This window comes from Anguilla anguilla, chromosome 1 (assembly GCF_013347855.1).
Source record: "Anguilla anguilla isolate fAngAng1 chromosome 1, fAngAng1.pri, whole genome shotgun sequence".
In the NCBI taxonomy this organism is placed as follows: Eukaryota; Metazoa; Chordata; class Actinopteri; order Anguilliformes; family Anguillidae; genus Anguilla; species Anguilla anguilla.
In genome coordinates, this window is record NC_049201.1 from 63,991,677 (window position 1) to 64,015,729 (window position 24,053).

Sequence of the window (24,053 nt, forward strand, 5' to 3'; positions counted from 1 at the left end):
TACACTTATGTATGAGCATTCCTCAACTAAACATTGTATTACAAATTTAAAGTACATATATTATACGAATGCACTGCATAAGTAATATGTTACCTCAACATTGAAAATGAGAAGATTTGGGCTATTTAATAAATTTGAAAACATATACGTTTTTGTGCTTGCACACAATTCTTGTTTAACAAAGGACAGTCATTCATTATATGTATTACAGGTGTACTATTTAAAATGCACATGCTTTGATCAGTGCATGTGCAGAGCTGTGTTTAAAGCTTTTAATCTTGTGTCGTGCTTTGTCACAGGCCCCAGAAGAAGCCCTTTTTTGTAAGTGCCATGTAATCAGTGTTTCCCAGAAAAGTTTTTTTTTGTGGTTTCAACTCACCGCAACGATTGGAAGTTTCACATTCAATCATCTCTTGACAACAATTGTGTCTTGTTTCTGAATGGTGACTTTACCTCTGAGTGTTGTACATTTGGAGGTAAGCAGGTGTGGGTGTATTTGTGTGTGTGTGTGTGAAAAATTTTGAAATACCATGTTTCAATTACTATTTCAAACATCTGCCATATTTTTGAATTGTCGTACTGATCACTGTCTCTGGGGTTGTAAACACTAATTGTCTCTTTTGAAAAACCACTAAACTACTTTCAATCTTCAGTTATACATACACGTTGAATTACAATCATAGGATAGACTGTAGATCAGCACTTGGTGTCTAAATCAGTAAGTCAGTGTGTCTGATCGTGTTCACAGAAACACCATCTCATTCACATTTGGTAGTGAAAGGTTTGAGCCACTGAGAGAAAGGTTGCAGAAGGTGCATAAAAACAGCCTTGATGTGATGAAGAATATAATTGAGCCTCTGAGAAAAATGCAGGCTATTCCACAATAGGCCACCAGGGGGCTTCTACAGTGACAATGTAAATGCTGCAACCGTTGGCAAACCTCCCAAGAGAGAATCAGCCCTTACTGGTAAGTTAAGATAATAGAGGAAAAAGACTGACAGGCATTTGAGAGACATTTTAATTTAAAAAATACATGAAAGTAAAGGAGATATTACCTACTTTATGGAGAGGGTGGCTAGGTGGCAACAAAAATGGGCATATTTCAACTAAAAATGAAATAATGAACATCATTATTACCTTCTAATGGTTGTATGCGAAAATATGTTTATGTTCTCAATGCATGGACAGTCAATGGCCTTAATGGCTCCCGTGAGAAAAAGATAGTTTCTATGGTAGCATCAGGTTGCATAGCAAGCAGTATATACAGAGAATGTTTGGGATAAAGACATATGTTTTCTTGATTTGGCTCTGTACTCCACAATTTTAGATTTGAAATCAAACAATTCACATGTGGTTAATGTGCAGATTCAAATTTTTAATGGGTATTTTTTTAAATTAATTTTGGTTTCACTTTTTGGAAATCACAGCACTTTTTATACATAGTCCCCATCATTTCAGGGCTCCATAATGTTTTGGACAAATGGCTTCACATGTGTTTCTGATTTCACACCTTAATGTAAAAATAGCCCCAAACACTGGTCCAACAGATTAGAACAACTCTTCAGGTGGCAGACGTGTCTCTGTCAGTGGTTAATGTCTGCAGAAGACTTCACAAGCAGAACTGCAGTGGCTACACTGCAAGATGCATTCCACTAGTTAGCCACAAAATAAAAGGTCTTGAGGACAGAAGACACCAACATTGACTTGTGTCAGAGTAATGGCATCAGCAAAGCGTGGAGACCAAATGGAACTGCCCACAATCCAAAAGCACCCCCCATGCCCCTCACTGTGAAACATGCTGGTGGGGGTGTTATGGTTTGGGCATGTATGGCTGCCACAGGTACTGGCTCACTTGCCTTAATTAATGATGTAACTGCTGTTAGCAGCAGCAGAATGAATTCTCAAGGGTACAGAAGCATCTTATCAGTTCAAGTTAAAGCAAATGCCTCCAAACGCATTGGACGACGCTTCATCCTACAGCAAGACAATGATCCCAAACATACTACAAATGCAGCAAATGGGTTTTTTAAAGCCAAAACTGGAAAATTCTTGACTGGCCAAGTCATTCTCCCAATCTAAATCCAATTGAACATGCGAACATGGAGCTGAAGATGGCAGCAGGACAGGCCTGGCAGAGCATGACCAGAGAAGATACTCAGCACCTGGTGATGTCTATGGGTCACATGACTACTTTCATTTCCATAACATGTCCCAAACATTATGGTACCCCTGAATTATGATACATTATGGAGCTCATTTTATGTATATGCATAGGTATGAATAATTACATTTATTTTATTTTTTTTATTTTCTAATGAGAAAATCTCACCAAATGACCAAACATCCTTCACATGAAAACTTGATTTCCCATGATACTTTAGGCCATTCCTCCTGACCAATCTGATGTCTCACAAGGTGTAAATGAACTGTACAATTACAGGAGTGGGTAATTATAATTTTAGTGGATACCTATTATTGCATTGTAAGTGCCAGTGATTGTTTAGTAAGTTTATGTCATGGAAAACTGCAAGAAATATGTATTCATTGATAAATTTCCAATATTTGCTCAACAGAGGTATACTTTTTACATGACTAGGCAGCGCATAACATTCTGCAGCCTGCTCATCAGCACAAATGGGAGACAATTCACATCTCAACAGTGAAACTCAACACAGCTGTGTTATTGAACTGTTTTACTAACAGCACTCAATCTCATTACTACACAATCTCTTCATCACCACTGTACTGTGTGGATGAAGTTGAAACCACACTCCTACTCTTTACCCAACTCAGCCTGACACACTGACATCATTGCAATGAGCACCTTGTGCTGACGGCGACAGGGTTTGAGGGTTCGGATACTACCACAATCAACATTATTCATCGTGGCACTGAATTTAGGAGGAGGGTCTGCAGCCCTAATGTTGCTCTATGCTTCCTAAATGGCCTATAAATGTGAACACGTTTGGGGCAAGGGGAACATACTTGAATATCTAACTGGATGTGTCATGGCATATTAAACATGCACACGCTGCTGTTGAAGCGCTGTTAATCCTCATTCATCATCCTCAGGATGATGTTTCGCTTTGTCAAATGAGATTAGAACAACGTTCCAAAGAGCCTATTCCAAAGATGAAAATGAAACATAACAATGAACTGACCCCGAAAACAGTCTTTAAAGCTGGAATGCCAGTAGCTCTAATGATGTACCAATCAGTCCAACTGATTGTTATGGAAAATGTACTGTACATTGCTTTACTTAGTTAATGGTATGCTTAAACATCTGAAGAACAGTATAGCAAAGGAAATTCACTCTTGAAGTCTATTCCAGCATAATTCCGGAAAACAAAAATATGATTGGTCTCAAAAAATGTCATTTTTAAAGCACATCTAGAATGATCAAAATTAGAACAAGGTATTTGCTACAAACTGTGCCACCAGTTTCCCATATGACAAAACATAAATTTAGCAAAATGATATTCCTTAAAATGGTCCACAGAATATACATACAGTATACATACAATTCCAATAAGAATACACACACACACACACACACACACACACACACACATCACACTCATGCACGCATGAACATACACAGACACAAACACACACACACACACACACACACACACACTTAATAATGGTCCCTATTGCAAAATTTTAGCTAATATTCTTTGTCAATAGTAATACATATATTGGATTCCACAGTTTATATTCCGAATTAAAAATTATGTGTTTGATGTTTTTCAAGTTCTGTCACTCCTTCATTCACTTAACGTACAGTGTGTGTAGTCTGCTTGCTGATAAGCAGTCTCTGATTGTAATGGCTTATTTATCTGTGGTAATGTTGGATGCACACATTTAATGAGCTCTGATTGGCTAGTCGTCTCAATCAAATAGCTACGGTTATTTAAAATATTTTGCCTGTTATTCTCATTTGAACTCTTAGCCCTGGACAAAATGCCTTGTCTGTATGAAAATATGACTGTACGCAGTACTTACTGGATTCCTCTCAAGTACTGGCATGTTTCTCAACAGAATGCCCGAGTCACAGCATGCCATCATATCTCAGAGAGTGGTCGATTACCCTCGCTTAATTGAACTAATCAGATTATCCAGCTTCAGATTCATGCAACTGGATTTGAAGCGGCCTTGAGTGGTGACTGTCGCGCCTGGGTAGTCATTATTAAAGGTAAACTATTAAAGAGAGGCACACCCCTACTGGAGCCAGACATTTGATGTGTTAATAATATGTCTATTTATAAATTAAATGCACGTGACATTTTAAAACCTCGAGCAAACTTGTTAATCATTTGCCATTTCTTTTTTAATTCAAGGTAGCTACTGTATCTTTATTACCGTTAAATATGAGCTTCGACCATTAAACGTGACAAATAAATATCTAGAAGTTCATTGGTTTGTAAAATTTCTGCCTGCTCTCTGACCATTACATTAGCTTCATTATTTATTTGCTAAGCAGGCAACCTTACCCAGGGTGATATACCTACTGTACCGGTAGCTTACATGTTTTGCATGTTATGCATTGATGCAGCTACATATTTACTCAGTTTAAGTACTTGACTCAGGCACAGAAGTGTAATGTTTGATCTGGATTTCAAGTCTGCAAGACCATTTCCTGTGCTACTATACCACATTTATCAGTGATGTAATACTATTAATCACTGGTGAAAACAGAATAACAATAAAAATTAGGATTTGAATCACCGGAGGCCCACAAACTGTACAATATGTTAATCAAACTAGAAAGAATTGGGTAGTGGATTATATGAAGCATGCTCGGGAAGGAGAATTCTCCCATTGAACTAGCCGTAAACCCTACCCAGAGACATTGTTACTGTGTTTCTTTTCTTCTTTTTTTTTTGAAAAGTCTGTGATCTCCTTAAATGGAGAATATATTTTTGAAAATGAACTTACTGTTTTAGTTCATGGTCTTCATAATCCAGCTGAAGTATAAATTCAAATGTAACTTCAAATCAATATCACAGACAGTAATTGCATCAGGTCAACTTAAATACTTTTATCAAGTCTTCAGACTGATTGTCTGATAAGATTATACTTCCAAACTACACAATGCATGTGGTGGTAGTAGAGAAACAGAAAGTTTGCATGTTCATGGGAACTGCAAGTTCATGGGAATATGTTAGTGCTCTGGCTGATTGTTCAATAATAATGGCACTTAGTTATGAATGATAAATTAAAATGTGTCAGAAGAAACACTATGATGAGCTCACTGAGAAGCTCAGCAATAGCAACAACGTGGTAGACCACAGAAGACCACTGTAGATAACAATACTTTCAGTTGTGGAAAAAAAACCTTCTCAACTGTCAAGACAGATCAAGAACATTCTCCACGATATAGAAATAGCTGTGTCAAAGATGAATATGAAGAGAAGACTACACCATATGTAAACCACTGGTTAGCCAAAAGAACAGAATGGCCAGGTCAGAATTTTCTTCTTTTTTTAAATTACATTAAAAAAAAACCTTCTAGAACTCGTATGGACAGATGACGTGAGTATTCAACTGTACCAAAGTGATGGTGGAAGAAAAGTGTGATGACAGAAAGGAACTGCTCATGATTCAAAGCACCTCCTCTCATCTGTGAAACATGATGGAGGTAGTGTTATGGCTTGGGCATGTATGGCTGCCACTGCAACCAGCTCACGTGTCTTCATTGATGATGTGAAACGTTTCACTGAAGATAAGGCTGAAGGCAAAAATCCCTCAAAACAAACTGATGAAGGCTACATTAAAGGCCTAGTAGAGCATCAGCAGGGGAGATACCCAGCATCTGGTGATGTCTATGGGTTGCAGATTTCAGGCAGTCATCGAATGCAAAGAAATTGCATCCAAGTACTCAATATGATGACTTTATTTAAGATTATGTTAATTTGTCCAATTTCTTTTGGTCTCCCAATATGGAGGGACTATGTATAAAAAGGCTATAATTCCTACATGCCTCACTGGATATGGATGTAAATGCCCTCAAATTACAGTATGCACTTTAATGTTCACTGTTTCATTTCAAATCTAATGTGCTTGAACACAGAGCCAAAAAATTGTTCATTGTCCAAATACGTACAGACTGAATATATATAAACTCCACGGTCAAATATTTATTGTTTGCTGATGTGCCAGTTGTTACGGAATCTCATATTTGATGTACAAAATTATATAGGACTGTAAGGCATGCAAAAACCATGGCAACGCCTGTAGATGCTTGGGGACACCTGTGCTATGGCCAATCAGGAGAGGCTTGGAAATCCACTTACCAAGTGTCAGCTTCATCAAGGCCATCAAAACACTTCAGCACAGCATTTAGGCCTTGATTTAATTAACATTTTCATTAAGAAAAGATATATTTGACAAAAGGTGCCAAAATGTACAAATATACAATTATATATTTTCATCTATTTTAAAGTTTGCCTGTAAACCTTTTATTCTTAATACATATTAGAAATCTCATGAGTATGTTCTTCTGTGATAATGATTCCTTAATTCTCTAATGAGCAAGCGGATTGTGTTAAAGTATCTTCTTTTCCTGTCAATGCTGAATGCAGAATCTTTTATGATATTAATTTATAAAGCTCTCTACTTTCCATCTGACACAGCCTTGATCTCACTGTTAACCAGGAGTATGATATTTTCATGTGCAGAAGTGTTATGGACATATGCCATATCAACTGCACCAGATTGGCACTCTATATGTAAATATTTAATAGGTCTGCTAAATCCATGCAAGAAGCTGTCTTTTCACGTCCTGGTTTTCTGCATGTGCATCCCTTTCAAATGATTTTTTGGACATCCTACATATAGCTTTTCTGATCAAGTCATTATTATTATTATTATTATTATTACACTTAAAATGGTAAGAGAGAATGTGCTTGATTCTAGGACTGGGCACAGTGGGCAGACCTTCACCTCAGTACTGTCACCCATGATGATGACGACAGACTGTAACTGCATATGTTGACTTTATCAAACAGCGTGATTAAATTCAACATTGTTTATATAGCACAATTACAGTGGATCTAAGAGAAGCCATCACACAATCACAACTGTGTGGTGACAGGAGGGATCCACATTGCTTGTCTATAGGGGCTCTACCAGAGCTGGGAAAAATCATTGGACCCACATCATTTGTCACAGTCCTGTCATTAGCTAGTAATGATTTGATTATTTTGCTGATGAATCGAGGTATAAATCTCTTTCACAAACACTACCTCCTCATATTAATCAAAACCATTAAGGCAAAACAGTCAGCGCAAATTAAAAAAGATGCCATGTCTAAATTAAGAATTACACCGATACATCATCAATATACTTTTAACCCTTCCCTCAGTAAAATAATTTATCTTGTTATATTATATTTTGCTGAGTCAAATAAATAATTATCTTGTTATATTATATTTTGCTTCTGTCATAAATAAATGCTAAATAAAATAACCTATTTTTCCTCAATGCGTGTGAAATGTTGATACAGTGTAAATACTGCCGTTTGATTGTCTCTGAGTGGTGGATACCTTTGCCCTTTCCCTTCACGAGCAGGTGTTAGCCTAGCTTGATTTGCTGCCAGATTGCTGTTTGTTACAAATTGCCATTTTAGCCTACTGTATGTGATACGCTAATCCTAAAAAACCATCAATTGTTATTCTCAGTAGCATTTTGCTTTGAAAACTGATTGTGCATTCCAAAATGGAGTCTGATGGTTTATTTGAATTAGTGTTACTTTACCCTCAGGAGATAAGAGATAAATAAACAAATAAACAAGTAGTGGTGTGTGAGAGTTTGTTTTTAAAAAAGGTGATCAATGTGTTTTTAGAAAAATGTTGTTTTGTCTGTCTATCTGTCTGTCTATCTACGGACACGCGATCATGTGAAGATTTTTTTGTGCTTTTCTTTGAATGAAGTTGTCATATTTACATTTTCTTTGTCTCACAACCATTTTCCTTAATATTATTTGGACTAATGGCTGCATGCCCTGTACAGTGTAGAAGACTGTAGAAGATCTGCATTCTTACTATTTCTCTGTCGTGTTCGTCCAGCTAAGTCTGCTAAGTTTTTCTTAAATGAAATTTAATTAAATTTAAAATTATTAAGCATTCTGGTCTGTCAAATTCATATAGCAGCCAGTCCCACCCCCTAAATGCCGAGAGTCTGCAGGTGGATGAAATGCGAGGGTTAGAGTAAGATTTCATTTGGGCCTGTGAGTACTCACATGGGTGGAGTGCGCTTGTATGGGAATATAACATTCCTGTTTCCATGGATATCCTGGCACTGGCTCAGCATTCATTCGCTGGATATGTGTACTGGGGGATTTTTATGGTTGTGTGCAGCACATCATATCACATGTGACTGTGGATCAATGATCTCTCTCACGATCTCTTTCTTTCTCTCTCTCTCTCTCTCTCTCCATCCCCTCTCATTTTCTGTATATTTTTACTGTTGTATGTGCATGTGCCATCTTATTTTTCAGTTTGACTCACTGCTGCTGAATAATTCATGTACAAGAAAAGGTAGTTGTGGGTGTGGGAGAAGAGGGCTGTGAGAACCTTTTTTTTTCAATTTCTTTGGGCTTTTTCAGCTTTATTTGACAGATCAGTGCAGAGAGACAGGGAGAACTAGGAGGAGAGAGAGGGAGAGACATGCGACAAAGGTTGGCGGTCGGACTCGAACCGCCGACATCACGGCTCGCATTGAGCATATGGAAAGCGCTCTACGGGCTACGCCATACGAGACACCCCCAGGCTGTGAGACCCTTTAATGTGGTACCAAACCCTGCATTTTGCACAAGTGGCCTGGTGTGAAAGATGCATTTTCTCACTATTGTAGCAGTGGGGTGACTATAGCCCTTATAAATGTAAGCTTTTGTTTGAGTAGTCCTATTAACCACCTCAGGGCAAACTGTATCTTCTTTCCACGGTTTCATTTTGGCTAGTTCTATGCTCCCACTAAAAGTGTGCACAGAAATGGACTTCCATCTTTTAGACCCCAAATCTGCACATGCCTTTAGGTGGCAGTGTGGTGCACTCTTTGAGGAACTGGGAGTGTGAGGTACTGAAGATTCAGGTCTTTACTGGCTTTCTCATTTTTTAACAATATTTCCTTAGAATAACGAAAAGAAAAAAAAACCTAGCTGGATAAATTGATAATATTTCAGGTTGTACGTAGTAATACCAGTTGTAAGATGAACATTGAATGGACTTCATATGATCACTAGTTTGAAACAATACCTTGCATCAGTTATGCCACCTTCCCTCAGGTTACTATGTGACAGGCTGCTGCAGACATTAGAGTGTAAGAGAACTGGACCCAGGAATTTCTCAATAACCTTTTCTTTGCTCAGGCACTTCCAGATGAACTGCACAAAAGGTAAGTGGAGGGTCAATTGAAGGCTTAAAGTACCATTTTAATGGGTACCTTAGAGTCGTAGTCTGATAGAAACATTAGCACTGCATCGTGCTCCTGAGGGTATGGTATGTAAAGGCAGCTCAGTTGAGGTTTTCCCTGCACATAAAGGCATTTCAGTGGAACAACCCCCCCTCCCCCTTTTTTTGAATTCCACATGATAGAAATAGCCTTTGGTGAAAGCATATCATGGCCATCCATTGCTCTGGGATCCATAGGGGATGGCCAGTGCCAAGCGCTCCCGTTGGCCGAGATCCCCGTGAGGGCTGGGGCTTAAGTCTCTATGGGCCAGTAAGCCTGCGGGCCCACACCCCCCTGCCCGGCCTTGGGAAATGTGGCTAATTGCAAGAGCCTTGGCAGTGGGTCTCCCCTTGCCTGGGGTCTGTCACAGCTAAAGACTCCTAATGTTGCCCAAATATGGAGCAAGTAGGCCTGAAATGTTGGGAAAGCGTGTCTTTTGGTTCATCTGGATCGATGTCGATAAGGGCCACTGTCCATTCCTCTCCCCTATCAGCGCCTCGCATTGGTGTCTGTGAGGCGAGCTCTGCGATGCGTATGCTTGGGCTACATGCTGGAGCTCGCGCCCTGCACCACGGAGATGCCAGAGCTCAACAGCGCCTTACAAAACAAATTCCTATGATTTATCATGCCGCTGTGGCTGCCTGGATGGCAGCGCCGAGGCCTCTTTCAAAGGGAGCCTGAGCAGAGCTCCTGGCAGCTTCGGCAGCACATACTCCTTCTTGCGAAGCGGAACATGTCTAAAAAAACAAGAATAAAAGATAAGTCACAAAGCTCAGCTAGAGACCCACAAACGGAACATTGAAAATGAAGAGACTAACGGTGGCTGGAGCCTTATGTCACCAGGCGTGTTACGTGCAACTCAATCAAGACACCCTTGTATTAAATAAGTCAGTAAATTAATTTGGTTAATGAAACAGTGCAGTAACAATGACCCATTCTTACTGGGAGCTAAGGTAGCTAAGAAGATGGAACAGCAGCCTGCCAGGCCTAGGAAAAGACAGGGCAGGAAGCAGGAGGGCTTGGTGGGAAGGGGATAATTATACTGCAAAATGGAGCAGATGAAATAAATTCACAAGTACAGCAAATAACAGATCATTAAAAGCAGATGGAAGCAGAGCATTGTGGGTAATTTCCAGTATGTTTTCTTTCTCATGTATTGGATGAAGAGCAATGCAATGGCATTTGATGATGTGAGCCCCAGCCACATGTCCCTCAGTTTTGTAATAGAACCATACTTTTATACAGACAAGGCCTTGATAAAAATGTAATACTCAGGATTAAAAGTAATTTCAATTTTATTGTATTCTGTTCATTGTCACACAGTATCAAAAGCCACATTCAGCTACCTGGTTTCATCTTCAGGGGAAAACCTGCCAGCAATTGACTTCAGTTTGTGGTTTTGTTTTCATAAAAATGGAGGGGGAGTCCAGTGGAAATACCCGGAAGGTACAGCAGTGCATAACAACACAGTAGTGTAACAAAATTACAGAAACATTCTAGATTTACTTTCTTTGTGACATTCTCAACTGCTACCTGCGTGCCTATTTCTTAAAAGAAAAGGCTTGTCACTTTAACTACGGTATAGTGGTTAAGCAGTTGAATGTGGCACCTTGTAGGAGGCAGGTTCAAAGTCCAGGTACTGCAGTTTACTGCTGTTATACTCTTTACTAAAAAGGTATTTCACCTTACTCTGCTATGATTGTGGATGATATGTAAGTGCTTACACTGCATAAACCACCATAATTAATTCAAGATTTCTGCATTAAAACTCAGTATTCAATGTTCTGCCAGCCAGCATATGATTTTACCGTTTACCCTCTGACTGGATGAAGCAGAACTGGAGTAACAAAGGGAAAAATATAGTGAAACACAGTTCTGGAATATGATATGCATTACCGTGATGCCAACAGGGTAACAAAGCCATTATTACCCACAACTCTTTCACCAGTCAAGGTGATGACATCAAATGATTACACTCCAGTCAAACAAACCAGATGTAACCAGGTAATTACCCACATTAACACCCCTTTCTGTCTCAGTGGTATAGCAAGTCTCCTTTTTACAGTTTTTTAATTAGTACAGATAACACCATTTAAGCTAATATGCACGCAGTCCAACTCACAGCCCCAGGATGCTCAGGGTTGTAAACCATTTCTGCTGTTCACTTCAACCTACAGATAATTGCTGAACACACAAAAATAGCATTGCATCTAGAATAAATTATGAATCTCACTGCTGTTTAAAATGAATTGATGATTGTTGCCACTGTACAGTATTGTCATATTCTTTATCAATGTAGTGAGAGAGGACAGGAAATGGGTATAAATCTAACTGAAACATATTGCTGTGGGATCTGCAGATCACACTAATATCAGTCCGGTCATTTCTTCGCAGAAGTAACCAACTTCCTTTAACATGGCATTGTACGGTGTACAATGGAAAGACTAGTGATGAGTAACTTCAGCGATCTTACGTGGGAGTTAAAAAAACATTAATTCTGCCACAACAAAGAAACCAGAAAGCAAGGTATTCATACTAAATTGTGTGTTGAGTCATCTTCTCAGTGGAAATGTCATTAACAGCCACTTCAGACTATGTGTGACGTAGAGAATATTAATCTAATTACCACATACCGATGACTGTACTTCCCAGGAGTTTAACAGCATATCTGCAGAGACAGTGATAATGCATCGCACAAATTCTGTGTATCTATGCCAATGTTCTTTTTTGATCAGATAGTGGCCTTTCTGTACTTTGTGGCATGTTTATAAAAATGAGGCTATAAACTGCAGACTGCCATGTTATGGGTGGTTGATCTATCCTATGACCATGGTGAAAGCCCCACTAATGTAATAATATAAAATTATACAGGGAGAGAAGTATGGACGTCATCCATTTGTACATGTATTACAACCTGTTAATTGATGTGCTCAGTTTATTGATTAAATGAATATGATTAAATATTGGAAATCTAGATTGTGTGGATGGGTAAATGAGTGAGTGAGGGTGTGCGGTGCTTTGATTCATCATATGTGAGTATAAAGGAGAAGATATTAATGATACCATTGTGACAGCTGAAGACAGGCCATTGGATCTAATAGTGGGTATGAATGCTCTGTTCCTTTTATTAAACCTGGATTGCAGTCTGCAACTGTCAGAATGGCATCTTTACTGAAAGAAGTGCAGCTCTTACACAGGTAGATATTTTCACCAGCTATGCAGTCTCACTCTTCTCACAAATAATCCATTAAAGGCCTGTATGGTAATTTATATATGCTTAATTTGAATAAAACATGTCTTATAAATTCCAACCTAGCTCAAATTATGTTCTTCATTTTGTCCAGGAATTTCCTTTTACAGCACAACAAGTCTTTAGCGTGAAATTATTCACTTTGCAATGAATCCTTTTAAGATATTCCCACTCCTATGAGCCATCGTTCTATATGAAATTGAGGAGCCACTGAGGAGATACTGCTGTTTTATATTTACCAAAACTTTGTGCATTCGTTCTCAAATTGCCCTCATAAAATATTTCCATCCCTTTAGTCTTTTTTTCTGTTTATTTGAACATGCTTGCAAAGAATGAGCAGAATAAGGAGGATAAAAAGGGAAAATGCTTTCTCTCTGCAGCCGTCCCACTGGACACTGGATTGACTGCTGTTCCAGCACAGCCTGCTTCTCGCAAAGTGGCCACTGGGGAGCCCCAATTAGGCGTTCCCATGGAGAACTGTGTTGTCCTAATAAGTAATGCAGGTAGACAAAGAATCAATTAAAATAATGCTGACCTTCTTCGTGAATGCGGGAGGAGGCATGCGCAGAAGATGAAATCCTCTTAAACCCGCTCACGGATCTTTCTTGCGACATGCTGCTTTATTCTTCACACATGTTAGCACATGCAATATTAAACACTCTCCTTCTTTTCTGGAGAATTAAGTCTGCTTCGCACATTTTGGAGAATCGTGAGAGAAATGCTTTTTAAAAAATGTATCTATTGGAACAAACGCATTCATTTTTATTTTGGCACGGTCAAATAAATTTCATGGACTTGAGTATTCCTTCGGAAATTTCCATTCTGAAAATATATCAGTCAATGTAAAACACGCAAAACTTCCAAGTTTACAATCTTTCGGTTTGTATGATGTTTAGCTTTATCCACCAAGCTTAACAATAGGTTAATAATAAACATGTAATTTCCTGGTTAAATAAAGTAAAAATAAAAAAAAACAAGAAAAACATGAAAAAGAGCATCGTGGGAGTAAGGATTAGCCCCCATAGCTTAATTTATGCATCATGAAAGTGAAAATAAACCCCACAGTCACTGCAACTATTGAATATATGTTTGGGACTATTCTTTACATCCACTGCTTGAAGTTTACGTAATCTCACTATTCTGTCTTGTGTCTATCTGTGAACAAGACCAGTGGTAAGGTTATTGCTGGATTCAGAATTTCTCGTTTGTGGACCAGAAGTTAGCAGACAACATCAAGAACATATCTAACGCATGTTTATTTAAAATTATGAGTGGAATTCTGTAGACTGAAAAAGAAGATAATAGTACTAAAATAAACACCCTAAAACAGACAAGACAGACATTATGCAAATTCCAGAGATTACAGAAAAACACAAAGGAATGCCTGACCACCTTAATCATTGCCTTGAAGAGACCATATACGTTTACCAATGCGCTCCTGAGATTTTTGCAAGATATTTGCTTATAGAAAACCTGATGTGCTAAGGAACACATGAAAAAATATTCTGAATGACAAATACAATAGCAGACTAATATTGTGCCACTGCAAAATATATCCTAAATTTACATCTAAAACTGTGATAGATTTGACACAAAATGACAACTGGTATTAACTGGTATTGGCAGACAATTACTATCATGAGATACACAGTTGAAGATGAAGTCAGACTTTTTATCCCTTCTGCAGCTTTTATAGGAAATGTGGCCTTTGTACTTGGTACAGAAAGTATGAATCACTGATGAAAAATGACCTCAGTTCTAAATGCACAATGTTTGAAACTGTGTTTATTTCTTTCTGTGTCATTTTGAGAAAAGCAAAAAATCCAACAGCCAAAAAATCTGAAAATGGAAACTAGTAGAACAAACAACAAATTCCCAGTGGATCCATGCAGCTCTTCCTAGATATTTATCTTGTGTTTACTTCTGTGGAAAAAAAGTTTGGGAACAGTCAATAAAGATGTAAAGATCAAGTCGAAATAACAGAGGCACCTCAAGAGAAGCGAAGGATAATGAAAAGTTAGATTGTCTTAGTCACCCCCTCCGTTTTCAAAATAATTTATACGTGAAATTAAATTCTGCACACAGTTCTCTTAATTTCACTTTAATTAAACAATACTCTATAAATGGTGCATTCAGTGACCAAATGTTCGTACACAGCAAAATGGAGGGTCCCCAGCCATTAAGACTGAAATAAAGCTAGTCCCAGGGGACTATGCCAGTATCTGATCTACCTAAATGACAACTGATGGTTTCAAAAAGATAATTAACTTTTCAATTAAAGGCACATCTGACATTGCAGTAGTTTCTTCCAGCATAAGTAGTGTGCTATTTAAAGAGAGAAAGAATGCCACATTGTCAAACCCCAAACAACACAAGCCTTCCACTTCCCGGCATAGAGTTTTCCAATGTTTTGCTTTCAATTATTTGCTTGGCCTTTTTTAATCAGAAATATATGTGTAAATGAACTTGAACCCACTTCATGTTTACGTTCATCTACTTTTGTGTACTATATCTAACACATATCTGCAGGCATATCTGGTGTCCTTATTTACTTAGCATTACATCACCTGAGAGAAGCCAAAACCTGTAATCAGAATAATTGAGGAATGAGTTCTAAGACGTATATCTGAGTGACTGAAACTAAAATGATGATAAATCAATGGTGTGTTCATGTGTGTATGTGTGTTTGTGCCTGCCTATGGGTGTGTTGTGTGTGTGTGCGTGAGTGTGTGTGTGTGTGTGTGTGTGTTTGTGCCTGCCTATGGGTGTGTTGCATGTGTGTGCCTGCCTGTGGGTGTGTTGGATGTGTGTGTATGCGTGCACATGTCTTTGTGTGATATTATGATTGATTGAGAATAAAATGAAACTCTTTAAACACCAGCCAGAGGCAGATTGTGAATATCAGGCCTGTCCTTTCAGCACAAAGTCAGACTGTAGATGGTCTCTGAGAAACAAACATTTTTTCTGCAATGTTGAGATTCAGTATGCAAATACCGGTGAGTAGAACTTGCCATACCTTTAGTGATATGGACATGTATGAGATCAGTATGAGTGTACACCACCACCACTACATGATGTACCATATTCTAGTTTCTTATTAAGAGGCCAAAGCATCCTGTATTCAATATTACATTTTAATTTTGGATTATTATTTTAGTTTTGATATGACTGCATACCTTATTTAACTGAAGTTTGGTGTTAAACAATGTGCAGAGATGAGGGGTTGTGAGAACATTAGCCTACTCATTAGGCTGACAGACATGTACACCTGGGGTTCATCCAAACCAGGGGTTAAGGGTCAAAGAAATCTGTATGATAATTATTGACAAGCAGATGCTATAAAATCATGTATGATAATGCAATCATAATGAACGCCTTTGAATTTGATGGGAAGAGAAAGAGCATCCCTGGCTTTGTGGAAATCTGTGATTCTATACTTAGCCATCACTTAGAGACCATATCAATGTAATGACTCACATTCAGAGGCACAGCATAGGTATTCACATACACATACTAACATTTACAGGCGTTCTTGTGCATACACAAACTGACATATCAATATCCAGGATGAAAATGATTGAACCTATCTGTATTATGCACAATCTGTTCAAAAAACAAATGAAGAAGGATCAAAACAGAAGCAGCATTTGAGAAGCAAATTGTGCTTTTTTGTCTATTAACAAGATAATGAACTCTTACGATCTTCTCAGACCAGTTCAGTTACTGCCACTATGGTTGTACTCTAGTCAGGATAGCAGAGATCACTGCAGAGTGGAGTGACACCTTTTAGTCTTGCTTGTATGTTGATTTTAATTTTGCATTTCATTTATTTATTTATTCACTTATTTATTTATGTGACATTTTCTGTGTTGGTTTTTATGGTTCTTGCTGCAAACCAATTTCTTCCGGGACAATAAAGTTGAAGTTGATGACTGTGGCGTTTATTCGCCTTTTTTTTAGGTTTATACCTAACTGGTGCAGGGAGCCACACTGCAGCCGTTGTTGATAAAAATGGACCCATTAGAAGAAGAGTTTAGGAATAAAACAGGAGTGGCTGAAAAGAAAAAAATAGCAGTTTTTGGTTGAATTTACATATTGTCAACAGCTGTGTGACAGCCTATCTGCCATTCAGAATGTGTCAGGAATTATGGCTTTTTGTTTGTTTGTTTTAAATTCCAAGAACATGCATTAACCCCCTCCTAAGGTGCAAGAGTTCTTTCAGTGCAAGCAAATATCACAACAGAACACGGTTGTTTGAAGCAGCAACCTGGCAACCGGGGAAGAATAACCCTGCACAGGAAGAAAGCATCCATGTTATCACGCGCACACATGTGGCCTCTGTGTGAAGATTAAGCCGTATTCATCCCCGGCTGCCGTCACTTGTGCCTCAGTCCATCCCAGATATGGCACAGATTCAGCCTGGGAACCAGGAGACGTGCCACTGATTTGCAAACATGGTGGGAAAGAGAGGGGTAGAGAAAGGCAGAGGTGTGGCACTCCTAGTTTCTCACTTACCTGGGAGTACGGGTGGCATTATCTCCAGGGACATGGAGTTTTAGAAGGGGAATGGTTAAATGGTGGCTTCATTCCTGTAGTTTTATAAATCAGGAGCTATTTTTTCTGGCCTCGTGGATTATTAGACAGGAAACTCTGCGTATGAAAAGGAACACAGAAAAGGAAAATAAAAGGAATGCTTTCATTTGAACACTTTACTAGAAGGCAAGGGAATGTGTGCATAAGGAAGATGGAGAATCCGTGTCTGGCCTTTTGGACACCTATGTGCAGGTCTGTTTTACACTGATTGCATTTGACCTGGGTCTGGCCTGGATCAGACCAATGATGTTGTAGTGCTGGCCTAGGCTTACAGAAGAGGCTTACTCCATCAATTCCACTGAGGGTCCCTCAGCTTACCAAGCTCCTATTAATCCCTTCTTTTCTATTCAAATCGTGACACACAAAGCAAAACAATTAAATGCTTGAGACAGTCACAAAAATAGACCAACCATGTAAACCGTCTACCTGGAACATTCACATGTATAATACTCGACAGTGCCAGGATATGACATCACCATTTTTTTGACCAACTGTGTTAGGTCTATTTTGTGAATTCCAAGCCTCTAAAGCATTAACAATTCTGAATTGACTGATATACTGTAGAATGTTCAGGATTACATGAACACTGACAGAATACATCTGATCCCTCATCAACCCACATATACTCTGTTAAAGTTAAATGAAACTGAGCAGACATTTTTGTTCTCCGCAGAGTATGAACTTGCATTCATTGAGAACAATCATCAAAGAGTACATTTGCATTGTTACTTTAATAAAATATACTGATCAATTAAGTGGTTTTATCTATAATGCCACATGCTTAAATAGCATGTTTATTTAGTTTACCTTCATAAACCACCTTCAGCTGAAATTTTACAATCGGCTAAATTTGAAACAAGTCAGATAATGATCAAAAATAAAATGAAGGCCAACAAGGGGGCCTTGTACTTGACAATATAGCTTAGTCTTCAGATATCAGCAGAACATTATTTATGGGACTTCCGGCAAAATCCCTGATTCTACACTAAACGTGTACATTTACACAGACAGCATATGACATTTCAAGAAACTGTTTTCTGTACTGTTAATCGTACATTGTCACCAGGTATTATCTCAAATGGTTTAATGGTGGAGTTTACACAATTATATAATTTATTACACTTAAGTTATGTTTTGAACTCCAACAAGGAAAGTTGATTGGATCTTGAAAATTAACCTTTTTCCTCAATCTTGGACAAATGAAAGTACGTAGATATTCTAACCATTTCTAATACTCGAAGTTGATATCCGAGAGGCTGTGAGTAATCATGCGTGTGTACCCAGGCGTGAACAATGCAGTAACACGTCTGAACGTTCAAGGTGAAGTGCAGCCGCGTTTGGCATTTCTGTTGTTTTTGCCGAGAGGTGCGCTTCAACGGGCACAGATTAGGGCTGTTGTGCTGCGACGGTGATTCCTAAGTGTTTTCCCTGTGTCAGTAATTTTTATTTTTGAAAAATCACTGGTGCAGTATATTAGCCATAATTTATGTTTATTGTCTCTTGTACCCGAGTTGACTTCAGCAAACCGTTTAACACTTAAACCAGTGCATATGGCCCCCCTAATAACTATTCTGCTTGAAGGAGCACTTTACAGATTTTAAATCATTTCTTTGGGCAAACATTAATGAATTATGTCACCAGTGTCACAATTTGAGAGTGCTTATTACCTATGGTAATTATCAAAAGACAGGCGGCATTTTGGGGACATAGAGTACACCTCATAATAACTATTCTTAATGAAGTTCCAACAAAATAAATAAATAAAAATACAAAGATTATGTGGGAATTATCTACTGAATACAGTGAGAACAGCCCACGTACTTACTGAAAAGAAGGAATTTTCATTCTGAGTAAAAATTACACGCATTGGAAGTATTTCATTATTTTTTTTGAAGCAAAACTGCAGTATGAGTATGAGAATGTAATACTGAGAATGTGTTTCATTTCATGCAAAGGACCAGCAAAAGTGCCCGCGTACCATTGAAAGCATTCAACCTTAACAAGTAGATAATAGTATAATAGTAAAAAACTTAATATTGTTCATAAAAGTCAATTTACCTGATCAATAGTTATCAGCTTATGTAAGGAAATCTTACACTGTTGATCTGATGTATTTCAAACCAAATTCATAACCAGTGGGGCCACAGCACCATAGAGTATGAGCATTGTCCAATTATTGGAAGCCAAACTTCAGTGTGAAATACATAAACTGGGTATTGTTCTTTATGATGTATAAAGTTGTAGAAACCCTTTATAGAAGTGACAGCACCATGGTTTGCAGGCCTAGAGTATTATGAGTATAATATGCTTCAAGATTTGTGGCATTTCAGCCCTTGTTTTGACTTGGATATTCCACTGTTCATTTTGTCAATTTGAACAAAACAAAAATGTTCACAAACAGACAAAAAAATTAATAAATATGATAATCAAAATGCATATTTGTATTTGTGCATGTGTCCCTACATGGGTATATATCTATGTACGCGTGTACATATTATGTGTGTACACATGTATCTGTGCATACTGCATGTATGTACATGTTTACTGTCATATACTGCATATGAGTACCTATGTTTGTGTATGTGTGTGTGTGCAGGAGGGCAGAGAGTATGATATGGGTGTAGAAAATAGGCCGTATACTGCATCAGACCCAGGGGTGATTCTGTACCTCTCCCCTGTAAGCCACATTTGTACAGTCAATTACACTCTAGAGCATGCCCTATTTGTTTCGTAATTTCATAAACTTGCCTGCAATTTGGATTAAAAAAGGGCCATTAAATGATCATATCATGACAAAAGTAATACTTTTCCATAAACATTGAGCATTGCCCATTCAGGTGTTTAGTCAAAATAAATGAAATATTATTACATTTTTAAATTCCTCATTATCACTGCGCTGAGATTATTCCTCAGGCATCTGGATATAGAAGCCTGCTGTATGAGTTATGAGAAAAAAATATGAGGGTCAGAGTTTAAACATTTCCCTGCAGGTAGTCATTATTACTGTATTGTATTCATTTCCTCAAACAGTAACATGTATCCTGCAATTTTGCTAAATTATTTTACTCTAGCCATACATGAGGAAAAATAATTTATTCCATTACTCAAAGATGCCTGTTTGTTTCACCAAGCAGACAGTATAACAGATGAGCATGTAATCTTTCTAACACCGACAAATCATTTTTCATTGTTTTCCCACAGCGCTTGATGGTGTAATTCAATATACCTGCAAAAGTTTTGAAAGTACTAATAAACATCATAATAGAATGTCAATTTAAAAAAATAAAAGAATGTGGTTGTGCACTTCATTAATACTGTTCATCACATTGATTACCCCTTTATTATATGGCTTTCCAACAATTAATTTTATCAAGACAATCAGAATACTTTTTTTGTAAAAACTTTTTTTTAAATGTGATGGCCTCAGGCCTAAAGTTGCTTATCAAAACATGATGAAATGTTTTGGACAGAGTGATTATTATTGTTTAGATTGTGAAAGAGGGGTGCATTTAAATTTTCAAGATTCATCTGGAAAATATTTCAAGGTGAAAAAGCAAACAAACTAAAATGAACAGCAGGATTTACAACCGCTTTTTTAGGGAATGTATACATACACAATGTGTGAATGCACATGTGTGTATGCATGTGTATGCAAATATGCAAATATGTGCATGAGTGTTTGTGCACAGGAGTGTATGCGCGATTGTGAGTGCACGTGTGCATATGCACGATTGTGAGTGCATGTGTGCATATGCAGGTGTGTGTGTGTGTGTGAGTGAGAGAGAGAGTGAGAGAGAGAGAGAGAGAGAGAGAGAGAGAGAGAGAGAGAGAGAGTTCATATCAAGCACAAGCCATTCATACCACCTTATTCTTCTGATAGAACTCAAAATGAATATATATATCTAAGAGTCCACTTTGCTAATCCCCTTTAAAATGGTAAAATCCTCCTGTAGTCTCCTTTTGCTAAGCCTGAATAGATATCTTAAGCTTTTTTGTAACCCTTAAAGTTGATACCTGGAACCAGCTTTGCTCATTACCCGCACTTCTTAAAAATTAATACAATAATATAATAATCTCCTTTGATTTGTTCTCAGTACTTTTTGCTATATTCCCATTTCCTTGTAACCTTTTTTAATGCCTCAACAGAATATTTCTATTTATAGACCTGACTCATATATTATTATTATTATTACTATTATTATTATTATTATTATTATTATTAGTAGTAGTAGTAGTAGTAGTAGTAGGAGGAGGAGGAGTAGTAGGAGGAGGAGTAGTAGTAGGAGTAGTAGTAGGAGTAGTATTAATAATAAATTATTAGTATTACAATATTGCATAGGATGTAATTCTATCATGAACGCATTTATACAATTGTAATTAATGAGGAAAAGCACTTGTGAACTTTGAATTATATCTTTGAAACACATTGAACAGCTGAAGTACAATTTTCTCTTTATACATGCAACTTAAATATTGAAAAATCTTCATGAAAAAATGGTGCAAATCTGATCAAAATGTATGTACATGTAAAAAAAAGTGAGAGGGTAGCAGGAATTTAATAAAGAATACTTATTTGTTTTCACCATGTCTGCTACATTTTTGTTATTGAATTGATTGTTTCATTGTAAAAATGTGACCAAGTTTCCAATATTGTTCCGACTGCATATTTATGTGACTACAAAGAGAAGTACTGAGGTGCTCTGTGTGGCATAAGCTTCTCAGTCTGTTCTGTGTCACAGGCCTCACAGACAGGTGAGGAAGCACACTGTGGTTCGTTTTCCTGCCAAACACCGAGAGGTGGCCTACTTTTTATTCCTGCGCTGCAACTGCCTGCTGAGCGATGCAATCTAAAGATGAGCCCCGATGATTACTGCCATCCTGTGCTTTAAAGCCAAGGAATGGCAAATCTCCAGGACGTGTAGGCGTGGTGCACGTATTGTGAGAATGCACGTCGAACCCCAGCGTATGCCTGGGCCCCTAAACCGAGATTACATCAGAGCTTCTGCCTGTGCTCTCTCACCCACGTGTTCCTTTGCAAACGCGTCCTATAGCTGGGGTCTAGTGCCAACAGTCGTCACTGACGACACAACGACCGAAGGACTTGGTTTTCCACATTGCATCTAGAAGATGCATGCACTGAACATAATGCTCACACACGCACACACACACACACACACACACACACACATAGATACACTGACCTATTTAACCAGCATTCTCTGTCTACTGCATTGTTTATTCTTGTCAGTACTGCATTGCCCAAGGAAGTTACTGTACTTTTATTAATATTTTATCGTTATCTTTTCTTTCTTTTTCTTCCATATTTTTCCTGTCAAACAAAAATTAAAACAATGAATAAGGGAATTTGTAAGCAGTAGAGCATCCATTGTCCATATATATTTAGCACTGTAATCCAAGATCACTGTATATTAATAAATATTTTCCATCAACAGGATATACTCTAATGTCAAACAAAGCAAATATGGAACAGCATCGGAGTTGTGCCTGAGGAGGTATTTCAACAGAGAAAATCTTATGGAATTAATCTGCAGTAAGTTTATTCTGGAGAAGATACAGTAACACCCCTTTAGGCTGCTGGAGAACAGTGAGAACACCTGCCACCACTAAAACAATATCATACATGTTGGTGCAAATGTATAGGCAATATGTATCTGGTGCTTTGAAAGGGGGTTGCCTGGCCATAAAACAGCGAGAGATAAGACACTGACTGACCAATTTGTTTGTCAGGTCTTCCTTCAAAGTGTCACTCTATGTCTCACCTTGTTACCAGGCTCAGTGAAGCCCAATAGTAGAACCCTAGACCTTCTGGTGGAATGCTGTCCTCTTCCCATCCTCCATTCACCCCGCATTCCTCCATACCTCCATCCCTCCATCCCTCCGTTTCCCCTCACTCTCACTGCCCCTGGCAACACTGGCTGCATTTAAGGCCTTTACTATCACTGGAGACAGACACATACTGGAGATAGAGAAAAATAGAAAACAAAGTGCCTTTTTTTGGAGGGGGTGGAGGGAGGGTTATCAGGTACTTGTGAGAGATTAAAAATATACTTTTTGCTCAATTAAATTATTCAATGAATGATATATTTGCCCAGTAATACATACATGAGTCCTTCTATGTCCTGAGAAATCAAAACTGACATTTTCTTCATTCTCAGACAGCAAATAGATAGATAGATAGATAGATAGATAGATATATATATAGATAGATAGATAGATAGATAGATAGATAGATAGATAGATATTTTCATTTTGATCCTAATAGATCCAGAAGGGCTGCAGTGTCAGGAGCTGGCCATATGAGGGCAGCAGAGGACTCTGGGTGGCACCGGGTCTGAGGGATAAAGCCTTGTTTGTGCCACAGGGCGTTTAGCGCTCATGAAGAGGCAGCAATGAGGGGCTGGTGGGAGTGGGCATTGTTTGCCGTGGCCGTGTGTTATAGGATTGCGCTCAAGTTTCCTTTGTGTGTAGGTTTTGTTGCAGGATTATGTTCTTTGAGAGAGTTGCGCAGGCAGGCACACAGGGTGGGGGCGGTGAGTGCAGGGGAGGGGAGGGGGGCTGAAGGGAGGCGGGTGGATGTCTTTGTTCAGACCGACGATCATGAGCGAGACAGATAGCGTAGCACGAGCGCCTGGGAGAGGACGCCGGCAAGCAGGATGTCAGGCCATGTAACCAGCCGTGTAACAATTTAAAATCAATTTGCCTCCTAAGAAGGAGTCGATCTCCGAAGGGACCTTAC